The sequence below is a fragment of the Tenrec ecaudatus genome, chromosome 10 (genome assembly GCF_050624435.1).
Source record: "Tenrec ecaudatus isolate mTenEca1 chromosome 10, mTenEca1.hap1, whole genome shotgun sequence".
NCBI classification, from domain to species: domain Eukaryota; kingdom Metazoa; phylum Chordata; class Mammalia; order Afrosoricida; family Tenrecidae; genus Tenrec; species Tenrec ecaudatus.
In genome coordinates this window covers 41,673,038-41,695,141 of record NC_134539.1, presented here as the reverse complement: position 1 = coordinate 41,695,141, position 22,104 = coordinate 41,673,038, and the positions used below count along the sequence as shown (strand labels likewise).

The 22,104-nt window shown below is 40.0% G+C and overlaps 1 pseudogene; it reads left to right on the top strand.

The window, feature by feature from the left end:
- The first annotated feature begins 481 nt into the window (after positions 1–481).
- Positions 482–21,129, top strand: LOC142458492 (uncharacterized; annotated as a pseudogene).
- Positions 21,130–22,104: the final 975 nt, after the last annotated feature.

The window sequence follows — 22,104 nt, the reverse complement described above, 5'->3', positions numbered from 1 at the left end:
GTTGACTACATTTCAAATAATAGTGCGACAACCCATTCGGTTTGAGGCTTGCGGGTCACAGGCTTCAGTCTACACAGTTCCCATGTCCAAGGGGAAGCCGTGTACAGAACCAAACCCACTGCTGCAGAGTTGATTTCCAAACTCCTCGGAGTCCATAGGACAGAGTGGCGCTGCCCCTGTGGGCTTCTGACACTATCAATCTCTATGGGAGTAGAAAGCCTCCTCTCTGTCCCGATGGCTTCAAACTGGGTACTTACCGTGTGGCTCGCAGCCCAACTCTTAACCCACTAAACCACCACAACTCCCAAGGCAACTGTGCATACCTGTGTCTTTGTCTGTGAGATGGAGTGATGGACATTAAAGAGCTGATGCAAATGAGCTAGTTTAAAAAAAAAACAAGATGTTGATCTCTGGGTCCTGCCCTAGGTATTGTCATTCAGCAACGTTGAGCTCCACGTTTTTAATAAGAACCTGGGCGATTATGTTGCAAGAAATTGTGAGACCTTTCATTGAAAGTCACTGGCTTAGAGCGGCGGTGGGCAGAGCGGCAGCGCCAGGCAATCCAGCTTCGAGAAGGCTCTCGGTGCCTTGCGGTCCTGAGGTGTCCTGCGAGCACCCTCCCCACAGTCCAGATGCCCAAGAGGAAGGTGAGGTGAAGAGATCGGCGAGATTGTCAGAGAAACCTGCGCCTGCAAAAGGGGAGACAAAGCCCAAAAAGGCAGCCCGAAAGGATCAATCTTGGGACAAAACAGTGCAAGCAAAAGGGAAGAGAGGACCAAAGGGAAAACAGGCTGAAGTAGCTAAAGAAGATTCACCTGCTGAAAATGGAGAAATGAAAAACGAGGAGGGTCCAGCCTCTGATGAAGCAGGAGGAAAAGAAGTCCAGTCTGATTCATGTTTGTCATGTCTCATCAGTGGGCCCTGTTGTCTCCCTTCTTGCACAACCCAGAGAAATCTTTTTATCAACTATTTTGTAGATGGAAGAGTTTTAGTAGCTCTAGAAACATTTTTAAGAAGAAGGAAATCCCAATTCATCCCAATTTTTAGTGTAAATTATTTTTTTAAGATGTGAAATCATTTAATGGTTGTTTATTTTTTAGTACAAGTAGAAAATAGTGGGATGTTAAATTGTGAGGAGATTTGACTGTCTTGGGTGTCAACACAACATTCCATGGGATGGGGGGAAGCTTTTGTGTCCCTAATACAAAACATACTTAGTGGCAATTTGTAGTCACTGTCATGCATTTGTATGACTTGAACATTTAAAACTTTGTTTCCACATTTGTTCTCTTAATAGAACTGTGTCTGAAACCATTCTGCCATCATGGCTCTGGTCAGAACTGTGCATTCTGTAACAGCTTTGGTCGTGGTAGTCCAGTGTTCCTGATCACTTTGTTACGTGCTGTGAAGGATTGAACATTTGAGTGTGTAGTGTGTGGCATTGAATTGTGAATTAGTGGGACTTAAGTTGTAAGTTTACCAGCATTTGAAGATAATGGTACTTGATAATCTCTTTTCTTTTAATTTGCCTCTAAATTTAAAGCTGGAAAGTCACTGGAATTTAGAAACAAATTTTATCTACATGCCATTTTAGGATTTTGGTACACGCATGAAGGATTGTGTACACGTTGTTCATAATGTCTCTGTGCTGATCTCAAAACAACCAATAAAACGCCACTTACAAAAGAGAAAAATCAAAAGAAAATCAGTGGCTTAGATGACCTTTGCTCTAAGAAATTATTGGGAGAAGGAGGAAAAGTCCATACACAGGGAGGGTGTGAGGCAAGAATTCCAACGTGGCCAGCATCACCTCTCTTGAGTTCAGGAAACTCAGGATCATTTATTCCCAAGGCATCCCTAGATGAAGGGTACCCATGGACACTACGGACCTTCTTTTTCTATCAAACATGCTTTACTTTCTGAGATAGTTAAGGTTTATTGTGCCAACCTGGCTGATCAACACATGTGGGGTTAATTGAAGGACAGAGAGATAAATGGCTCAGTGAGCCTTGCCTTTCTAGTTCTTGGTTCTCTTGCTCTCTGATGGTGGGACCAGGGTGCAGCTGCCTTAGCCACTTCCCTGCTTCAGCTGGCAAGGCTCACTTCATGCAAGACATCCCCGAGGATAAGCCACATGGACCTACCCCGATGCAGCTCTGAGTGCTGGAGCAGCCATGTGGAGACCCCTGCCAACACTGAGATGCTTACACGTTCAGTGATTCGGCTTTCCTCCTGCAGTCGGCATCATAGTGTGTGCTTTGTGAGATGGAGGAGGACTTTGTAGATCGGTGTTGGACACATGGGCTAATGTTGGACTGTGGGCTTGGGCAGCACTGGGATGGGATGTTTTCTTGATATGCACTTTCCCTTTGTATAAAACTCTCTCTTGTACATTTGAGTTTCTGTGGATTTGTATCTCTAGTCTACCCAGGCTAACACACTCCTATAATAGTGTTGCCGGTCTTGTCTCTTCAATTCACAAATGTTTCTCATATTTCAAGTTATAAACTGTTCATGGTAGAGTTCATAATGGAAATGGGCTCTCTTGACCTCTTTCAAATCCCAGATTTGACCTCCATGCAAATCCTAATGTTCAGGGAATCCCAAAAGCATCTATTTTAAGACTCGTTCCTAGTTTATCAGTCATTTCTCTCTTCCTACAATTGATCCTGCCATCCTGGGTGCTTGCTTTTTTCACCACGAATCTACTCTTGTTGGTTCACTCACCATCTGTCCACATTAGACTGGGTTTTTCCTGATCCCTAATACATACTCTAGTTTACGTGGGTCTCACCTACATGGATTACCTGTAGAGTAATATTTTTTGAATTAGCATATAAGTATACAATCCCTATTAAGGCACCTGTGGTTTAGAGAATATAGTAAGTCTTCACTGTTCGGGTTTCATTTACCCTTGAGTAAGCCCTCTATTTTGAAATGTCAAGGTTTGGAAGTTTCGTATATTGTTTAGGCAGCATTCAGGGTTATCCATCTTCTCTGAAGCAGCAGAAGTATACATCACTTCATTCTGTTACACATACATCTTGAGGTAGAATTTCCTTTTAAATTTATTTCAATCGCTCGGCCTGATTTCCATCAGAGACTCCATTTTGAACTGTTATTTAATCCTCTGATCAGAATAACTACTTCATAAAAGAAAGGAATAAAGTGTTCAAAGAAGCCAGTCATATCTACTGACACTATATTAAAATGCAAATGCAATACGAGTGGGAAAAAGTCAAGTTGTCAAATAACATGGATCATTCCTAAGGACAGAAGAAAAAATTCAAAATGACTCATTTTCTCTACAGCAAACAATTGCAAACTTCTCAGCACTCTCTTTGAAAGAAAAACAAGGAAAGAAAGTACAGGAGTGATACAGTGCATCTTCATTCCTCATGCTTGGGTTCCCGGCGATGAGATCACCTGCTGACATTTACTAAGATAGTTTCAGAATGACACTTTCAGAAGGATATTTTGAAATATACATACATATTATGAAAATTGTTTCTGAACTCTTGAGAAGGTCGGGGATATCCCAATGTCACCTGCTCAGCCCCAAGCTGTGCCCTGGGCTTTTCATCCCAACCGGATTGGCTCACTTGCTGGTAGTCATTGCCCTGAGGGACTCCCTTTCCCTGAGACAAAAGTGTATTTCCAGGTTCTTTCCAGAAATTAGACATGATATTTTGTAAATGTGAGAATGTTTTTTACTAACTTTCACCTCATTGTCTCTGAGCCCCCTATTACATTCTTTCTCTGCTTCACTTCATTCTGACTTCTTTGTTCTTCTATCTCCTTGTTGCTCTGAACCCACTAAGCACATTCCCGACACGGGCCGTTGGCATTTTACTCTACTTTGCAATGTCCCTCTTTGCTCCTTGAACTCAGCACAGCCTGCTCCCTCCAATCCTTGTTCACATACCAGCAGGCCTGCATGATTTTGACAATTTACCAACAATGCAAGGGTGTGACTGTGACTTCCATCCACTGGCAAATGACCCAACAAACAAGGTAGGCACCCACTTGCATATGGCTGGTAGCTGTCTTTCCCTCAAACCCACAGCACCTTCCTAGAGAATCAAAGTCTCTTTTCTAATTCACAATCCCAGAGAGAGATGGAGAACCCAGGAAGCAAGGGAAGTATGGGCTTTCTTATGCTAACTTACTAGTCTGTAGTAAATTGTTCCACATATTTTATACCACCTCTTTGTGAAATTATTCACTACACTTAGTAAATATGCACAGGTGAGCATTATGATCATGTGGACACAATCCAAAAAATACCATTGAAATCTCCTTAAAGAAAATCATCTTAATTTCAGAGTGACTTGTATCTCCTAAACAAATGATCTAAAACAATAGTTAACAAAAAGAACATGAATGAGAGATCAGGGTTTTTTCCAGGAAAAGTAAGCCTATAGCAACAGTCACGGGATTAATGTTCCCAGGAGGTGTGGCGGAGCAGGTTGCGGGGACATGCAGAGCTGAGAACGAGGAGAAGGAGAGTGAAGAGCACATTGTGAAACTGTGGTGACAATTGGGCAATTCTTCTTGTTTTAATTGAACTCTTAATTGTATCGTATGTGAATTATATGCCAATCAAAATGTTGTGAAAAAGATCGTGGATTTTTTCCCACAAACCTTTTGAAATTCCCCCATATGATATTTCTGCTTTTATGCTATGAACAATACTGTGATACAATAAAAATGCTTTTCAGGGACTTTAAAAACATTTTTAATTATAAGAATAAGTAGAAGGAAATAGCTACATAAAATAAAGAATATTTATACAATAAACTTTAAAAAATATTGGTAAAATAGGTTCATCAATAGAACTAAAGGTCGAAACTCTGAAAAGGTGTTTGTTAAGTATCTAATTTGCTCCCCAAGCATGCATGTGCCCATTCGCCTTCTCCAGAAAGTAAGATTAGCCACAATTTGTTGTCAAGTTAATGTAGGATGTATTGTGATGAAACCCAAGGATATGAATTAAGAGAAAGCTCTATTAGCATAACTAATTTAGGGTCCGGATTGTGAAAAAATAGTTTCAATTATACTAACAAAAGGAATGGATATTTCAAAATAAGCAAGGCTCATGAATGGCATGGAATGATATTTTTCGTTAACATGGCAAAAACATGAGATTTGTGTTTCCACGCTCTAATGTGCCTGAGGAGAGCCAGCCTCCGTGAGGAGTGGAACAGTCTTTACCACATACACCTCCTTTTCTTTCATTTTAGGTCAATGTCTAAAAGCCACGGAACTTGCAAAGTCCTTAGAACTAGCAGAAAGTTCAGTCCGTAAAATTAGTGAGAGAAGAGATCCTGAAGCCTTTGAACAAAAAATATGTACACAGTACGCCAAAGCAGTGATTTACAGTTTTCAGAGTGAAGCTGTATTTCATGGGGCTTATAATGTCTGTAAACTTATAGAAGTAGATTGGCAGGCCTTTCCTGAACTGCTAACTTTTTCATTTATGGTCTCATTAGAGACTGATTTATGCTAGATATAACTATTTTAAAACATAACCCAAAACAAATCCAGAAAGCCATGACAGGAAACAAAAAAAGAAACTATAAAACAAATTAGTCTAGAAATAGTGATTTTAGTACTTAAATAATTGAACATTGTTTTTCATACAATTTGTGTAAAAAAATGGCAGGCATATACTTCTAGAAGTATTCGTTTTATTACATTCCAATGTCAGTAGATATTTGTTTCAAAATAGACAATAAAATAGCCTAGACAAATTGTGGATAGCTATAGCAATTTAACAAACAGAGAGTAAAGCGTGGGCATAATGTGATACTCTGCCATGCTGGCGTTGATCGTAACCTTGGTGTCCTTAATAAGTTCCCACTGTTCACGTGATCTACAGCCCAGATCCAAAAGCACCAGTAGCTTTTAATTGGGGAGTGGGGGTGTGGATCCACTTTGTGGTCATTACTAAGTGATCCAAAGTACCTGTAATGCAAAAAAAGAGTTTGCCTTCCATAATTCAAAAAGCAGTTCATTATATAATGTTTTGCCTATCAAGAAATACAATCCGAGTACAAATTTGTAAAACATGCACCCAAAGCAATGAAACTTTGAAAAATAGGTTTAAGAGGGGATTTGATGCAAGAGACCCTCAGACAATGAGCAGAGTTCAAGTGAAAAAACGTTACTAAGGTCGACGGACAGGACTGTTTGGGAGTTTGGGGCAGAAATGAGTGCTGTCTGGGTTTGGGCTGTTCGGTTGGCGATTCTGTTGGCGAAAAAGGGGTGGGTGTGGTTTGGTCTCGATTCCTGAGCAAAGCCGAGTTTCATCGCTCCATGCTTCAACTTGAATCCAACAATTCCAGTCTTCAGACTCTCCCTTTAGGAAGTCACCCAAGATGTGGGGGTGTGGGAAAAGATTTGTGTTCAAGGGTGAATATTGCAGAGTTATCAAAACAGAGAAAATGGAAAGCAACCAAAATGCCCAGTTCTAAGTTTACGGTTACATAATTTATGGAGTAGATTCCAAATTATACATCAATCATAATACTGTTTTCAGAACATGTTGAATATGATAGAAAATACTCATTGTATAATTTAACTGAATAGAAATAAGATGATAAATATATAATATCATTTATGACTGTGTATGGGAAGCACTGTGAAATATTTACTAGAGTTATTTCTGAGTTTTGCCTTTATAAATAATTTTGAATGTTTTCCTTTTTTGTTTTCTTTAATTGTCTGTTTTTTATTATGAACACCCAATCCAATTACAGCAGCCAAAACAATCTATTTTAAAGCTTAAAATTTAAGGCTTTAAAAAGTTCTATTTGAAAGCTTAATAACTTCAAGGAGTAGAAATCTATCAAACACTATTAATGAGTTTCATTTTCAAAATATATTACATTTTGATCATGTTTCCTTGTTTTGTGTTTTAAAATTCTCAGCTTGTGTTTTAAATTTACCTTTGTGAATTTAAATGCTCAGTTTCAGGAAGTGTCATTTTCGTGCTTGTTACTCTATAGGGAAATTTTACCAGACCCACCCTTAGCTCAAGCTAGTAGAGATTGATGGGCACATATGTTGAGTAATGTACACTGATTTTTCACTGGAGCAGAAACATTTGTAGAGATTGATAGAGCAATTCCTTTCAGACAATGTACACTTCACTTTTCTAGATGTTCACACTAAAAACAAAAAAGAAAAAAGCAACATTGTTTTTTTTTAGTTTCACCCTTTCACTTCTTTGTTTGGGCCTGAAAGGCGAGGCATGTCTTCGGAAGTTTTATAGAACATCTGTCTACAAAACAATGCCCTTGGAGGAAGCAAGCATAATCAAAAGATAAAAAAGCAGAAAAATCCCTGAATAATTAAAACATCTCTTGATTATACACACAATCCTGAGGGAAGCATTTAATTACACTAGGTTTTGGGTTTTGCATTTGAAAAATGAGGATCATATTTGCATGATCACTATTGTTTTCAGTTGTTTGTTTTGTGCCTCAGCAGGCTCCCCTTGCTGACCTATAGCCAGGAGGCTCTGCAGTAGTCCTGGCTGTATTTTAGCCATAACTACAAGACAACCATTTTCCAAAATCAATGTGATTGTATTTTACCTCTACTTAAATCTTCCAACTCTTCCCCTGACTTCATGATAAGCATGATGACCAGTATTGCTTTGCCGGATCACCCGTTTCCTTTTAAGTTCTGCCTTCCACAGCTGTTGCTCGCTGCTCCATCCCTGTCGCTGCTCAAGCTGTGTTCTGACTTGAGGCTTTTCTAAAATGAGCTGGACACTTCCCAGTGTCTGGGCTTTTGTTTGCTGTTCCTTGGGCATTACATGCCCTCCTTCAGCCTCTCTGCCTGGCAAGCAAAGCTTCATCTTGGAAGATTCATGCAGCAACTGTTACTACCACTGAGTCAATCTGCCTCATGGTGACCTATTATTGTGCAAAGGAGGATACTCCATTGGAGAGTCAAGGCTAAGGAGGCTTTCTACTCCTGTAGAGTTAGTCTTGGGAGCCCACGGAGGCCATTGGAACCTGTCCTGTAGGCCAGTTTGCGTCAGAATTGACTCTATGGCAATGCATTTGGGTTGGTTTTTTGGACCTTTGGGAAGAAGATAGCTAGGCCTCTCTCCCGAGGCAACTCTGAGTGGGTTTAGACGTCCAACCTTTCAGCTAGTAAATTGAGCGCTTAATTATTTGTGCTATCCTTAGAAATCTGTAGGACTCATAACAGGTAGCATTACCGTAGATACTCTTGTATAAGTCGAGTGTTTCAGTACACTTTTTATGCAGTTTAGGTGGTAAAATTAGGTGCCTTGACCTATATTCGGGTCAACTTATACTCGAGTATATATGATTTCTTAGTGCAAGTTTTCTTACTTGTCCCAAGGTGAATTAGACATCTTTTCCTCTTCACTACTACAGTATCTTCAAGTCGACTTTCATCATACCAGGTATTATGCTATTGTGTAACCATGCTGTTCTTCAATGCCCCCAACTTGTAGCAAAAAACCTCTTGTATAACAAGAATGAACCACTGTGACTAACAGGGTTTTCCTGACTCGCTTTTCAGAAGTAGATTGCCAGGTCTTTCTTCCTAGGTATTCATAGTCAAAGTGCTCCACCGAAACCACTGAAGCATCATAGCAACATGCAAGCCTCCAATTGCTGCTGTATAATGCCTTTGCTGTGGTGCATTGGCCAGGAACAGACTCAGATCTCCCACATTAAAGGTGAGAATCTACCACTGTCTCCTATAAGCATATACAATTGCTCCTTTATGTCTCTGTCCTATCACTAAGCTGATAGGAAGGGAATTATATTTCTGTTACTAGAGGTATTCAAGCTGTGCGCTAGAACAAAGCAATAAGGAAGGTCCTAGTAGGGGCCCAGCCTTAGGTGAGTGGTTTGCTAAGATGACGCTGGACACTCCTGTTGGTTTTGTATCTCTGGGCTTTCCTTGTCCTGCTTGCCATTTGTACTGGGTAAAGACGAGGAAGAATGGAACTAGGTGTAGAAAGGAGCTCCTGCATCCTTTCCAATTTTAGTCAGCAACTTCAAAAAGCACACTCCTTTCTCTCCACCCTCTTCTGAACGCCTAGAGATCTGATGAGTAAAAAGTAGGGCTTTTACTACAAAAATACTTGAAAAAATTGCTGGGCTAATAATACTTATATTATTAAACATTTGCTTGTGGCAGTCATTCTTCTACATGAATATGTATGAATACATTTAGAAGAATAACTGGTACATAGAAAATATTTACTAGTATTTTATATGTATATATATATATAAATATATACAGACTCCTCATAATGGCAACATAAGGTAGGTACTCTTACAATTACAATCCCTTCTGTGTAGAGGACAAGATGTAGATATAATTTATGAAACTCACTTAAATATATATTGGCAATAGTGGCAGGGCAAGCTTCAGACACAGGCAACATACTTGGATCCCTGAAGCTTTAAGCCAGCCATGATTAAAAGCACATTGTCTGGTGCCTTCTTCTCAAATTAGGCATATTGTCCAAAGAATTACTGACGGCTCCTGGTGGTATAATGGTTACAAGCTGGGTTTCTAACCAAGAGGTCAGCAGTTTGAAATCACTACTCACTCTGAAGGACAGAGATAAGGCCTTCTACTCCCATAAAGAGTTGCAGTTTCAGAAACCCACAGGGAGTGGTTCTATCCTATCCTATTAAGTAGCTATTAGTTGGAATCAACTCAATGGCAGTGAGTTGAGATGCAATACGAATTCAAAAGGTTTGTCTGAGTTTTAGGTTCTCTGAAGGCAACTAGAAAGGCAAGGCTTTGCACTCCTGTAAGGAGCAATTCTATACTGTCCTATAGGGGCGCTATGAGTCAGAATTGATTCATTGACAATAAGGGGGAAAACAGTTAAATGCATACAAAAGTATATGTATGTATATATGTGTGTATATGTGTATATATATATATATATATATATATATATATATATAGAGAGAGAGAGAGAGAGAGAGAGAGAGAGAGAGAGAGAGAGAGAAAGAGAGAGAGAGACATTGATTTACTTCAAGGCTGACAGTTGTCAGGGCTGCCAAGCCCCCAGTCTGTGATTGAGGTGAAGACTAGAGACTGTGGGAATCTCATATTCCAAGAACTGGAGTTCAGGCACTGAAGAGGGCAAGATCAAGAGACAGTGGAAAAGCGGGTCTTGCCAGGGCCTCTGTTTATATACTGGAATCTTTTCTTCTAATTGATTGACTTCTCAGGTCACATCACATCACGGAAAGCGATCGCAATATAGAGTGATGCCTGTCGGGCTGGGACTCAGTGGGACTGCTTTCCTGGGTCTCTTCCAGCTTTCGACCTTTAACAAAGTTCAGTCTTACCACTTTCTTATTGCTCATTTTAAGAGGAAATCGTTGAGATTCCTTCTCTCACAGGTTTCTTCCTTGCACGGTTACTTACTTTTTCAGGTTGATTCATTGCATTATTGAAGCACACCTGGTCCTACAGCAGCCAAGCCACTGAAAATCATAGCGTAGTCAAGCGAATAAATCGGCCACCAGATGGTTAAAGCCCAGACAGTCCCAATTGAACGTGGCTGCTTTCTGAAGGTGTTTGCTGTCAAAGTCCAGGTACAGCAACTCCCGTTCCAGATCATGTTCCCCACTATAGTCTGCTCTTCCTTCCTTCATTCCTTTTGCACCCTACTGCTGGATGATCTTAAAATACACATATCTGATCATCTGACTCCCAAGAAACCTAGTCCTTGCCTCTCATTCCACTGATTGAGGGGTAATGTCCAAACTCCTGACATGCAATGAAAAGTCTTGTTCGAGTTGTCTCCACTGTGTTTGTGTCAGACCCGGAGTTCTGTAGGAGTCACAAACTAGTTATAGAATTAGACCAGAAAGCTCTGAGTGAAGCTTCATGCTGTGAGGCTCCCTGTAACTTCTGTGCCCCAGTGTCTCAAATTCTCCAAATATACTGGTTTCTTTCATATTTTTATACTTAATTCCTGCCTGACCTTTGCTCTTTCTCTTGAAACACCCAGTTAACCCAGAACACTGAAGGCTCATCTAGATTGAAGGACCTAAGAAAATGATCAGACAGGGCTTAATTTATTTCCCAGAATTGGGCAGGAGGAAGTTGAATGGAGATGGAGCTGCCACAAAAGCCTGACTTCATCCTAGGGCAATTGTGAATTTCAGGATGCTCTACTGAATTGACCCCCCACCCCTACACAAACACACACACACACACACACACACACACACACTCACACTCACACACACCACACACACAGACACACACAGACACACACTCACACGCACACACACCACACACATGCACACACCACATACACACAGACACACACACAGACACACACTCACACACATACACACACAGACACACCACACACACACACACACACACACACCATTTGAAGTAAGGCAGTTAGACTGGAATTCCTGAATGGATTGTTTAGATAAATTAAGCTGGCTCCATAGAGGGGGTATAGACTTTGGATATAAAACTTCCTTTAATGAAAAACAGTTCCCAGTGGGCATGTACTCCCTTCTGAACTGTAACATCAGGGATAAAACCAAGTGCCATTCAGAGCAACTCTGTACTCTCTAACTTTTATGATCCGGACAAGAGTCATGGCATAGCTCTCTGACTCACAGGTTAGCCAGTGCAGAATCCAATAGCTCTCACGTGGTATTTGACTGAAAATCCAGCTTATCTTCTTCAGTAGCTTCCTTTTGTCTAAATCTCATAAATGCAGCAGCCCCTGAAAGCATACACTCCTCTCCCCACACATTCCTCAAAACATCCCTTACACACACTCACACACACACACACACACACACACACACTCACACACCTGTGAGCTGATAGACTTCTGGTAGCTGTGTTTGCGTGCACTGGTCCTTAAGGGGGGGATCTGGATGGCCTACCATCATTCACGCACACAACCCCCTATGCTTTATATTACCTTTAACTGCACCATGGTTGCTAATTTTATTTCTTACTTTGTCTTATAGCCTTGTAGGCTTGGCCATTGCCTATCACAAGGGTATACATTAAATACTGCTTCACCTGTAAAACTTTTCCTGCATCTTGCCTGTCTCTATTTGTCTCCTAGGAAGAATTAGTCTCTTTGCTGTGTTTTCTGGCTACTTTATTCATAACCTTTCAAAGACGTATTGTCACTGATTAATGATTACTGCTTACATGTGTAGCCTCGCTCCTTGGATTGTTAGCTCCTCAAGGGTAGGATACCTGACTTGCTCCTGTGTGTAACCATCTCAAGTATACCCGGTTTGCTGATCGTGGGTGCTCATCAATTTTTAATAATGAATGAATGATGGAATGTAGCTCAAAGTAGTCACTCTCTGTCTCTTCATCAATTGGTGGAGCAGACGGAGGAGCCAACTGCATGAAGGAAAGCCATCAAGCATGTCAAACAAAAGTGACGGAGTGTGTATCGGGAGGCAGTAAAGTAAACAATATCTCAAGGGTCACAGCTGTTTCACTCTGCCTTTCAGCCAAGAAATGCTATGATTTACTTTCTGCTCTTGCCAAGGATGAAGAAATAAAGTCATAAACAAAAAGTGAAGGAATGAGAAATTATTCCGCTTGGATGGACCGGTCAATCTGCTTGCCCGCCTGTGGCCAAGTAAACCAGATCAAAGCATCGCATATCCCTTTATTCGGCCCCTCTCAGAGTCTTTCTTCTCTAGCAAAAGCAAAGGGCTCTTCACTGGGAAATGAAGTTTCAAACTTGACTTCAGTAACAAAGTTCTAATACACAGATGGCATGCAATATTCCCAAGTTCATAGGCGTTATATCAAATGTTTCCACCCCAAACATATCAGGGATTAATGTATATAGAAGCTTCTAGGATGATGTGCACAGTAAGTGTCTAATAGATGGCTTTGTTTCCATTTTCCCCTGTGAGGATTTAAGTTAAATGACAAGTTATTCATTAACATGGAAGGTGTGGAGGAAGAAAGTTGATGTAGCTATTAATGTGGTTTTATTTGGGATATTTTCCATTCATAAAAGAAACATATGTACATGGCACAGGTTCAAAGAACATAAAGCAATATTAAATGAAAAGACATTTTTCTGCCTGTCCCTCTCTAAACTCTGAGATTACAATTATTCTAAACAATATGCTACAATCTGCTTTCCCAATTTATCAATTTTGACAGGATCTCTAAACCTTTTCTAGAAAGATGAGGAATTTGATTTATACTGTGTCTTCCCTTCTAATTCTGTTTATATGATAATTTAACAATTTTATTGGTTGTATTTATAAACCTGAGTAATATATTTGGGCCTCTACTTCTGCTTTTCTCATCATGTCAATTATTCCTGAAACTCACTATTTATGTAAGGAAATTATAAATCTTCAGGGTCTTCTACCCAGTTCTTTTGCTGGAAAATCAGCTCAATGTTGAAGGTGGTGGGGATTGATTTGTAATATTTTCCTATTTCTGTGGCTGATTTTAAGCCAGCAGCCCGACATGACCAAATGTCAAGTTAGGAAGAGAAGCATGCAATTCGATCTGGCTTCTATAAACTGGACAGAGCACCAGATCTCATGCATTTACTCAGCTAGATCATTCCATGTAGAATATCAAAATCCTAATTTTGCATGCCTTCTATAATTATGATCATCTTTAATGTTTTTATGTGGCTTGAGTTAAAAATCAATTCACCTCATTTACAAATTTATAGTTATGTAAATGTCAGTCCATATATACCAAATATTTTTATTTTGCATAAAAGAGGAAATAAAATCTTGATAGGAAATAAAATAGATAACACATTGAAAATTTTAAGTTTCAATATCATTTTTGAAATAATTAGGTCTATCAATCTGGATATTGATAGAGAACATATCTCTCCCAAATGTAAAAGGAAATTCCTGTATAATAGGAAAAACAGACAACAGAAAGTAAAGCTTACATACTTTTTTTGAACACAGAAATAAACTGTTTGCAAAGGGCTCGAAAGGACATTCCATAGTTTTAACATGATTAAAAGTGCCACTAGGAAGAGAACAGCGACAGAAACTGAATTTGTCTAGCACATAAAACACTAGCTGTAATATCGTGACTCCACAAAAGAAGGAACCAGAAATATGGGCTTTGATTCTAAGCAGGAAATATGGGTAAAACCAGAAACCTTTCTGGATTTTATATAAACATATAAAATCAAACCTTTCTGCCTGAGAAGATACTGGATATTGCAGACCTGTTTCTTTCTCTAGGTATGTATAAAATAATAAGCTATAAAAATGCAAATCCTTCTTTAAAAACTTTATTGGGGGCTCTTACAGTTCTTATAATGATCCATACATCAATTGTGTCAAGCATATTTTCGCATATGTTGCCATCATTATGTTCCAACCATTTACTTTCTATTTGAGCCCTTGGTATTAGGTCCTCTTTGTTCCCTCTCCCCCCAACCAGGTCACCCTTTAATAAATTAAAATTATTATTTTCATATCTTACACTGACCCTTGTCCCTCTTCCCCTAATGTTTCTGTTGTTTGGCCTCCTGGAGGGGGGGGGTTGTGTCAATCATTGCAATCAGTCTCCCTTACTTCCCTACTCTCCCCACTACCCCGCTACCCTCCTGGTATCACTACTCCCATTTCTATTCCTAAGGGGTTTATCTGACTTGGATTCCATGTGTCATGAGCTCTAATCTGTACCAGTGTACATGCTCCAGTCTAGCCCATAGTGAAAGGCAGGACTGGGAACATGATAGTGGCGGGTGAGGAAACCTCAAGGAACCAGATGAATATTATGTGTTTCATCAGTGCTATACTGCACTCTGGTTGACTCATCCCTTCCTTGTGACCCTTCTGTAAGGAGCTGTCCCATTGTCTACAGATGGTGTTTGGGTCTCTGCTCCAACACCCCTCATTCTCAACAATATGCTTTATTGTTTGTTTGTTTTGGGTCTTCTGATGTCTGTTACCTGATCCTGTCATGATCACACAGACTGGTGTGTTTCTTCCATGTGAGTTGTTGCTTCTCTGCTAGATGGCCCTGTTTGACTTATGGTTGGGCGCGATTTTTCTGCAATGATAGAAATGTTCTGCCTCTCTTCAAGCTTCATTTATTCTTCACAATGTTCTTTACTCTTCTATTTATTTACTTATCCATTCACTTATACAATGGTAGCCACTGGCCTGTGTGACCAGAAAATGTTATTAGATTTTAATTAAATTTCTACATGAGACTAATGAATATGTATTGGCAGCACAGTTTTTTTAAATCATTTTATTGTAGGCTCATACAACTCTTATCACAATCCATACATACATCAATTGTGTAAAGCACTTTTGTACATTCACTGCCCTCAACACTCTCAAAACTTTTGCTCTTAACTGAAATCCGAAAGATTTCTCTGCTAGATTCTGTCCTTTGGCCTGGGAATGAGACAAGTTACTTAGGTGATGCTTAGAAGTCCCTCCTTACCCATGCAGAATTTTGAGGAAATAAGAGTCTAGAATTCTAATTCACTAGATCGGTGCCTCTGGAAGCTGAATAATGTTAAGCGTAAATATCAAATGCCGTTTCTTTTCTTTCTCTGTGTGTATTTCTCAGAATCATGACTCCTGTCAGTGTGATTCGTGTATATTTTTCTACTTGTTGTTTCTAGAGATTTGAAATGTGTTTGCTTTTCACTGTGGACAGAACTAGATGTCATCTTCAAAATGTTAAAAGCTTACAGCTGTGTTTTCATGCTCCTTGGTTAATGGAATCTAGTGTTCACGAAGACATCATTCTTGCGATCCTACACTAATTTGAGTCTCTTTACCTGATGAATGCTTGACATCATGAATTTTTTTGTTGTATGAGTAATTCTGTGGCAATTCAGATAGATATTCTATAAATATTGGCTGAATGCCTGATATATACCAAGCACAGTTATAATCATTAGGAAATCAATAAACTCATAAAGCTTATATTTCAATAGAACAGACACATGTCAAACAAATCAGTGAAAACACTGAGGAAAGGACTGAAAAGAAGGCAGAGAGCTGAGATGGAGGAGGAAATGGGACAATTTTATCCAGTTGGTCATGGAAGGCTTTCATGGCATGAGCACAGATCTGAAAGAAGACACCCACGTGCTCAGTGGGGCAAGAGCACACCAGGCAGAGCACAGCAAATGTTCCTAGGCGGCACTGCTTGGACACTGAGCTCTGTGTCTGCGGACAGAGTTTTCCAATGTCTCCTGATTTGTGTGAAGCAGAGAACATGGCTTAACTTTGGAATGGAAGCCTTTAATAGAGATTCTAGCTTCACCCTGGAAGAATGTCTTTGAGGAGGAAGAGGATACTATTGCTTTATTCGGGACTTTTGTATCATATGTGTCTATACTCTGACCTTCATGACCTTCTGAGTTCTACTTCCCTGCTTCTCCCTTTTGGATATAGTTGTCAACTATTTTTGTTCTGGACTTTTTGCTTCCTTGCTGTGGTTTATCAACCAAATAATCTATACAGTTTCTCCTTAATATTAAAAATGCCTCAAAATCTCTGATCACTGAAACTACCATTGACAGCAGCATTACAGATTGTAACAATTGAATAAGAACTCTGGTAGGCCTGCTAACTGCAAGGTTGGTGGTTCAAACCCACTAGCAGCAACACTGGAGAAAGAAGCTGCCTGCTCTTGTGAGTACTATAAAGCCTCAGAGACCCGCCATAGCGTCTCTATGAGTCAGAAACACCTCAGTGGTAGTGGGTGGGTAACGTCTAAATTGAATTTTGGAAGAAACCCAATGCTATGTGCTATTTTTAAGTTAAAGCTACAATTCGGGCAGGTATGGCTAGAGTATGAGACATAGGAGGACTGTTTGAGACAGTTCTGAGTGGAACATCCTGCTTAGTTCGTATAAGAGAATATAAACTATTATAGCTATGTTCTGAGAGCCCTAATGTATCTACAGTATAGTTACTGGACTTTTACAGTTTGTGATGTGTTACATTCTAAAAACAAGTGCTGTGAGACTGCAAATCAGGGGCCTCAGAGCTTGGGTAACCTATGGAGTGTCCCTCGGGAGGTGAAATAACAGTAAAGGTGAGGGATGCGCACTTTAGTCACTGTGGTTCTGGTACCATTTGCCACAGTGGGTTAGACATTCCCTTCAAAACAGAAAGGCATTTCAAGTAACAGGACATATGTTGAGAAGTCTTGCTGTATAGTTTTAAGAGTTTATTCTACAGTTTTTACTCATTGTTCCTAATAAGAGAGTAATCTTTTGAAATGGACTAGCCTAGTGGGTGAAATAAAGACTCCAGAAGCAGAGGTCTGGGATTTGAAATCTATCTGTTATATAAAACAACTTGTTAACTATACAGTAGCCCACAGGCCCGGAAGACTGGAAGCCTGAAGCAGTGTGCAGGGAATTGGGCTCAATCGAATGCTCCCAGCACCAAGACCCTTTCTTTTGATTTTTGTACCTGAGATGCTTTCTCAGCTACATGCTCTGTGTTTTAATTGGCTGCACATTAGTCCCTATGCAGTAAAGGATGTTTGTGGGTTTATTTGTTGATCTCATTGTTGTTTTTATTTTATTTCCATTTTTAATTTGTGTACTGACTAGGAACAGGGGAGTGGTTGAGATATAGTTAATTATACCTTGCTCAGAATGTGCTCCACCTCCTGTCTATAAGTTTATTGTACGGTGGTGACTTAAGTGTTGGTGTGATAAGAGAAGATCTATCAGTGGGATTTCAAATGCCAGGAGGGAAACCCAAAGTGAACAGTTTTCAGTGGAGCTTCCAGATTAAAAGCAGCCTACATTGGAGAAATAAGCTGTCCACCTAGGAGGAAGTAGCCACTGAAAACCTTATGTTTAGCATGGAAATACTGTAATGAGGGTCAAATGAATGGAAGCAGACCGTCTTCAGAGAAAGCACTAGAGAACTGGCCCTCTCTGGTCCGAAGGCACTTGAAATATGGCTGAGGAGGAGCTGCCTTCTCAAAGGAGAGTTGGCCAAGGTGACATGAGTGGGTGAAAGCCTCTGGAAGGGCAGCCTTTGAAAGCTTCATTTGCTGACGTGGCACAGCACAAAATGAGAAGAAACCACTGCAACAATCTACTAAGCAGAACTTGGAATGTGAGGAGTATCGATCTAGGAAAACTCAAAGTAATCAAAAAGGAAATGGAACTCATATGAAGCAATATCCCAGGCATCACGGAGTTCAAATGGACTGGTATTGGCCATTGAAAATCATACAGTCTACTATTCTGGGAATGGCACAATCAAGAGGAAGGGGGTTGCATTGATCATCAAGAAGGACATTCCAAGGTCTAGCTTGAAGTACCATGCTGAGTGTGATAGTATTATGTCTGCCTTCAAGGAAATCTAATCAATACAAGTATTACTCAAATTTGTGCACCAACCAGGAAAGCTGGTAGTGAAGAAATGGAAGAATTCGAAGGATGACTTCAGTCTAAATGATCAAACATGCAAGTAAGATTCATTGATAATTATTGTCCACTGGATTGCAAAAATTGGAAACAAAGTAGAAGGAAGAGGAGTTGGAAAATATGATCTTGGTGATAGAAATGAAGCTGGATATGGCATGATAGAATTTTGCAAGTAAATTTTTGTTCATAGAAAATTCTTCTTTCAATTATACAAATGGCGGCTATAACTCTCCAGATGGAGTACACAGAAATTAAATTGACCACATATGTGGGTAGAGATGATAGAGAACCTTAATATCAGCAGCTAAAACAGGTCAGGGCTGACTGTGGAACAGACCATTAATTGCTCATATGTAAGTTCAGGATGCAGCTGAAGAAAATGAGAGCAAGTCCATGAGTAATCAATGTGAGAGGATTAAGAGTGAAATGGTAGAATCTAGCCTGTCAATCAAGTCATAGCCAATGAGGCCTCTGTGTGGGAATGACCTTCTCTTGATGATTCTGGGAACTCCTGTATTCCTCTTTGGAGGCGGGAAACACATACTCTCTCTCTCTGGGAGACCATTGCAGCTGACAAGACACATAGAGACAGGCTGACGGCAGTCAGAGTCTCAGGGCTGAAGAAGTCATTTGGAGACCCCTGGGGGAGGTGGGGGAAAAGGTAGTGGTGTTAACAAATCCAGGGACAAGGGAGCAACAACTAATCCAAATTGGTGGCGAGGAAGGTGTAGGAGGCCTGGTAGGGTGTCACCAAATGTAATGTAACTGAGAGAAATTACTGAAACCCTAATGAAGGCTGAACATGATAGTGGGGCAACAGGAAAGAAAAAGGAAATAGAGGAAAGAGCTAGGAGGTAAAGGGTATTTATAGAGGTCTATATACAGGCATGTACATATGTACATATATTTATATATGAGGATGTGGAAATAAATCTATGTGCATGTGTGTATACATTAAATATTAAGATAACAGATGGACATTGGGCCTCCACTCAAGTACTCCCTCAATGCAAGAACACTTTGTTCTATTAAACTGGCATTCCATGAGCTCACCTTCCCAATAAAATGGCTGAAGACAAAACGGGTGCATATGCAAATGTGGCAAAGAAACCTGATGGTGCCCAGGTATCAAAGGATATAGCATCTGGGGTCTTAAAGGCTTGAAGGTAAACAAGCAGCCATCTAGCTCAGAAGCAACAAAGCCCACGTGGAAGAAGCACACCAGCCTGTGCGATCAGGAGGTGTCGAAGGGATGAGTTCTCAGGCATCATCAGAACAAAAAATCATATCATTGTGAATGAGGGATAGTGTGGAGTGGAGACCCAAAGTCCATCTGCAGGCAATTGGATATCCCTTTACGGAAAGGTCGCTGGAGTAGATGAGCCAGTCAGGGTGCAGTGTAGCAACAATGAGACATACAACTATCCTCTAGTTCCTAAATGTTTCCTCCCCATCCCCACTATCATAATCGCAATTCTACCTTACAAATCTGGCTGGACCAGAGGATATACTTTGGTACAGATAGGAACTGGAAACACAGGGAATCCAGGGCAGATGATTCCCTTCAGAAGCAGTGGTGAGAGTGGTGATACCAGGAGAGTGGAGGGAGGGTGGGGTGGAAAGGAGGAACCGATTACAAGGATCTACATATAACCTCCTCCCTGGGGGACAGACAACAGAAAAGTGGGTGAAGGGAGACGTCAAACAGTGCAAGATAAGACAAAATAATAATTTATATATTGTCAAGGGTTCATGAGAGCAGGGGGACCTGGGAGGGAGGGGAAAAACGAGGAGCTGATGCCAGGGGCTTAAATGGAGAGCAAATGTTTTGAGAATGATGAGGGCAATGAATGTACAAACAAATGTGCTTTACACAATTGATGTATGTATGGATTGTGATAAGTGTTGTATGGTCTCCTAATAAAATCATTTTTTTAATTGCTTCCCATAAAACTACATTGGAAGAGAGAGACAGAGACAGAGACAGAGAGAGAGAGAGAGAGAGAGAGAGAGAGAGAGAGAGAGAGAGAGAGAGAGAGAGAGAGAGAGAGAATGCAAAGAGTAAAAAAAAAAAAATTGAAGAGGCTGAACCTGAAATATTTGTGGTAGAAAAAGTACTGGACCAAGGTGTTGTGAATGGCAAGGTGGAAGATTTCCTGAAATGAAAGGTATTTACAGATGTTGATAATATTTGGAAACCTGAAGAAAATTTAGATTGTCCAGAATGAATGGAAGCAATGCTCAATTCTGGAAAAGCTTACAAAGTAAAAGGTGGTACAAAAAGAAAGCATTTATCTGGTAGTGAATCTGATGACAGTAAATCAAAGAAGAAAAAACAGAAGAGTTGTATGAGCCCCCAATAAAATTTTTTAAAAGAAGACGATGAAGAAGAAAACAGAAGAGAGGTTACTGCCACACAAAGGGGCCTTGCCAGAGGCCTTGCTCCTGAATGAACATTCGGGGCCACAGACAGCAGTGGGCAATGACTATTTCTCACACAATGGAAAGACTCCAATGAGGCAGGATTGGTGCTGGCAAGAGGCACACATGAACTGAACTACCCTCACATTGTAATTGTTGTTTATGAAGAGAGACTAACTTGGCATTCTTGTACAGAAAATGAAGCACAATTATCGTTTGCATGGCTTTTTGTATATAGTTACCTATGTGTATAATTGGTGTGTTGAGATTTTGGTGTTTGTTTTTAATTAGCATGAATAAAAACTCCATTCTAATAAAAAAGAAAGCAAAGGGTTATTAAAATGCCTGGGAAGGAAGAAAAGATCAAAGTAGATGTCAGAAGAGACTCAGAAACTTGCTTTTAATCATAGAGTAGCTAAGGCAAGTGGAAGTAATGATGAAGCTAAAGAACTGAACAGAGAATTTAAAATGGTAGCTCCAGAAGACAAAATAAAACATTACGAACGTGCACAGACTTGTTTTAGAAAACCAGAAAGGAAGAACATACTCAGCATATCTTAAATGGAAATAGCCAAGCAAATCTTTAAGCCTTGTTTCCATATTGAAAGATTCTATGGGCGAAATATTGAATGATGCAGGAAGCATCCAAAGAAGATAGAGAAATGCAGAGTCACTGGACCACGAAGAACGAGTCGCCATTGCACCATTTCAGAAGGTAGCATATGAGCAAGTACCAATGTTACTGAAGGAAAACATGCAAACTTCACAGAACGCTTTAGTCAAAAGCACGGATCTAGGAATCAATTGAAATGTTTCAACAAGTTGATGGAGTACATGATGGAATACTCTCACTCATCTGTTCCCAAGAAATTTCGTAGAGAGCTACTTGGCTAACTGAATTGAAGAGATCCATATTTGTACTCATTCCAAAGAAAGACTACCCAATAGAATGCTCAAAGTATAGAACATCTTTAATATCACATGCAATTAAAATGTTGCTGAATATCACTTAACAACAGTTGCAGTAATACATTGACATGGAGCACTCAGAGGTTAAGGTCAGATGAAGGGATATCATTGCTGATGTCCGATGGATTTTGGCTCAAAGCAGAGAATATCAGAAAGAAGTTCAATTGTGTTTTTTTGACTATGCCAACATATTCAACTATGTGGATCATAATAAACTATGGATAACTTTGAGAAGAACGGGAATTCAAGAATTCTTCATT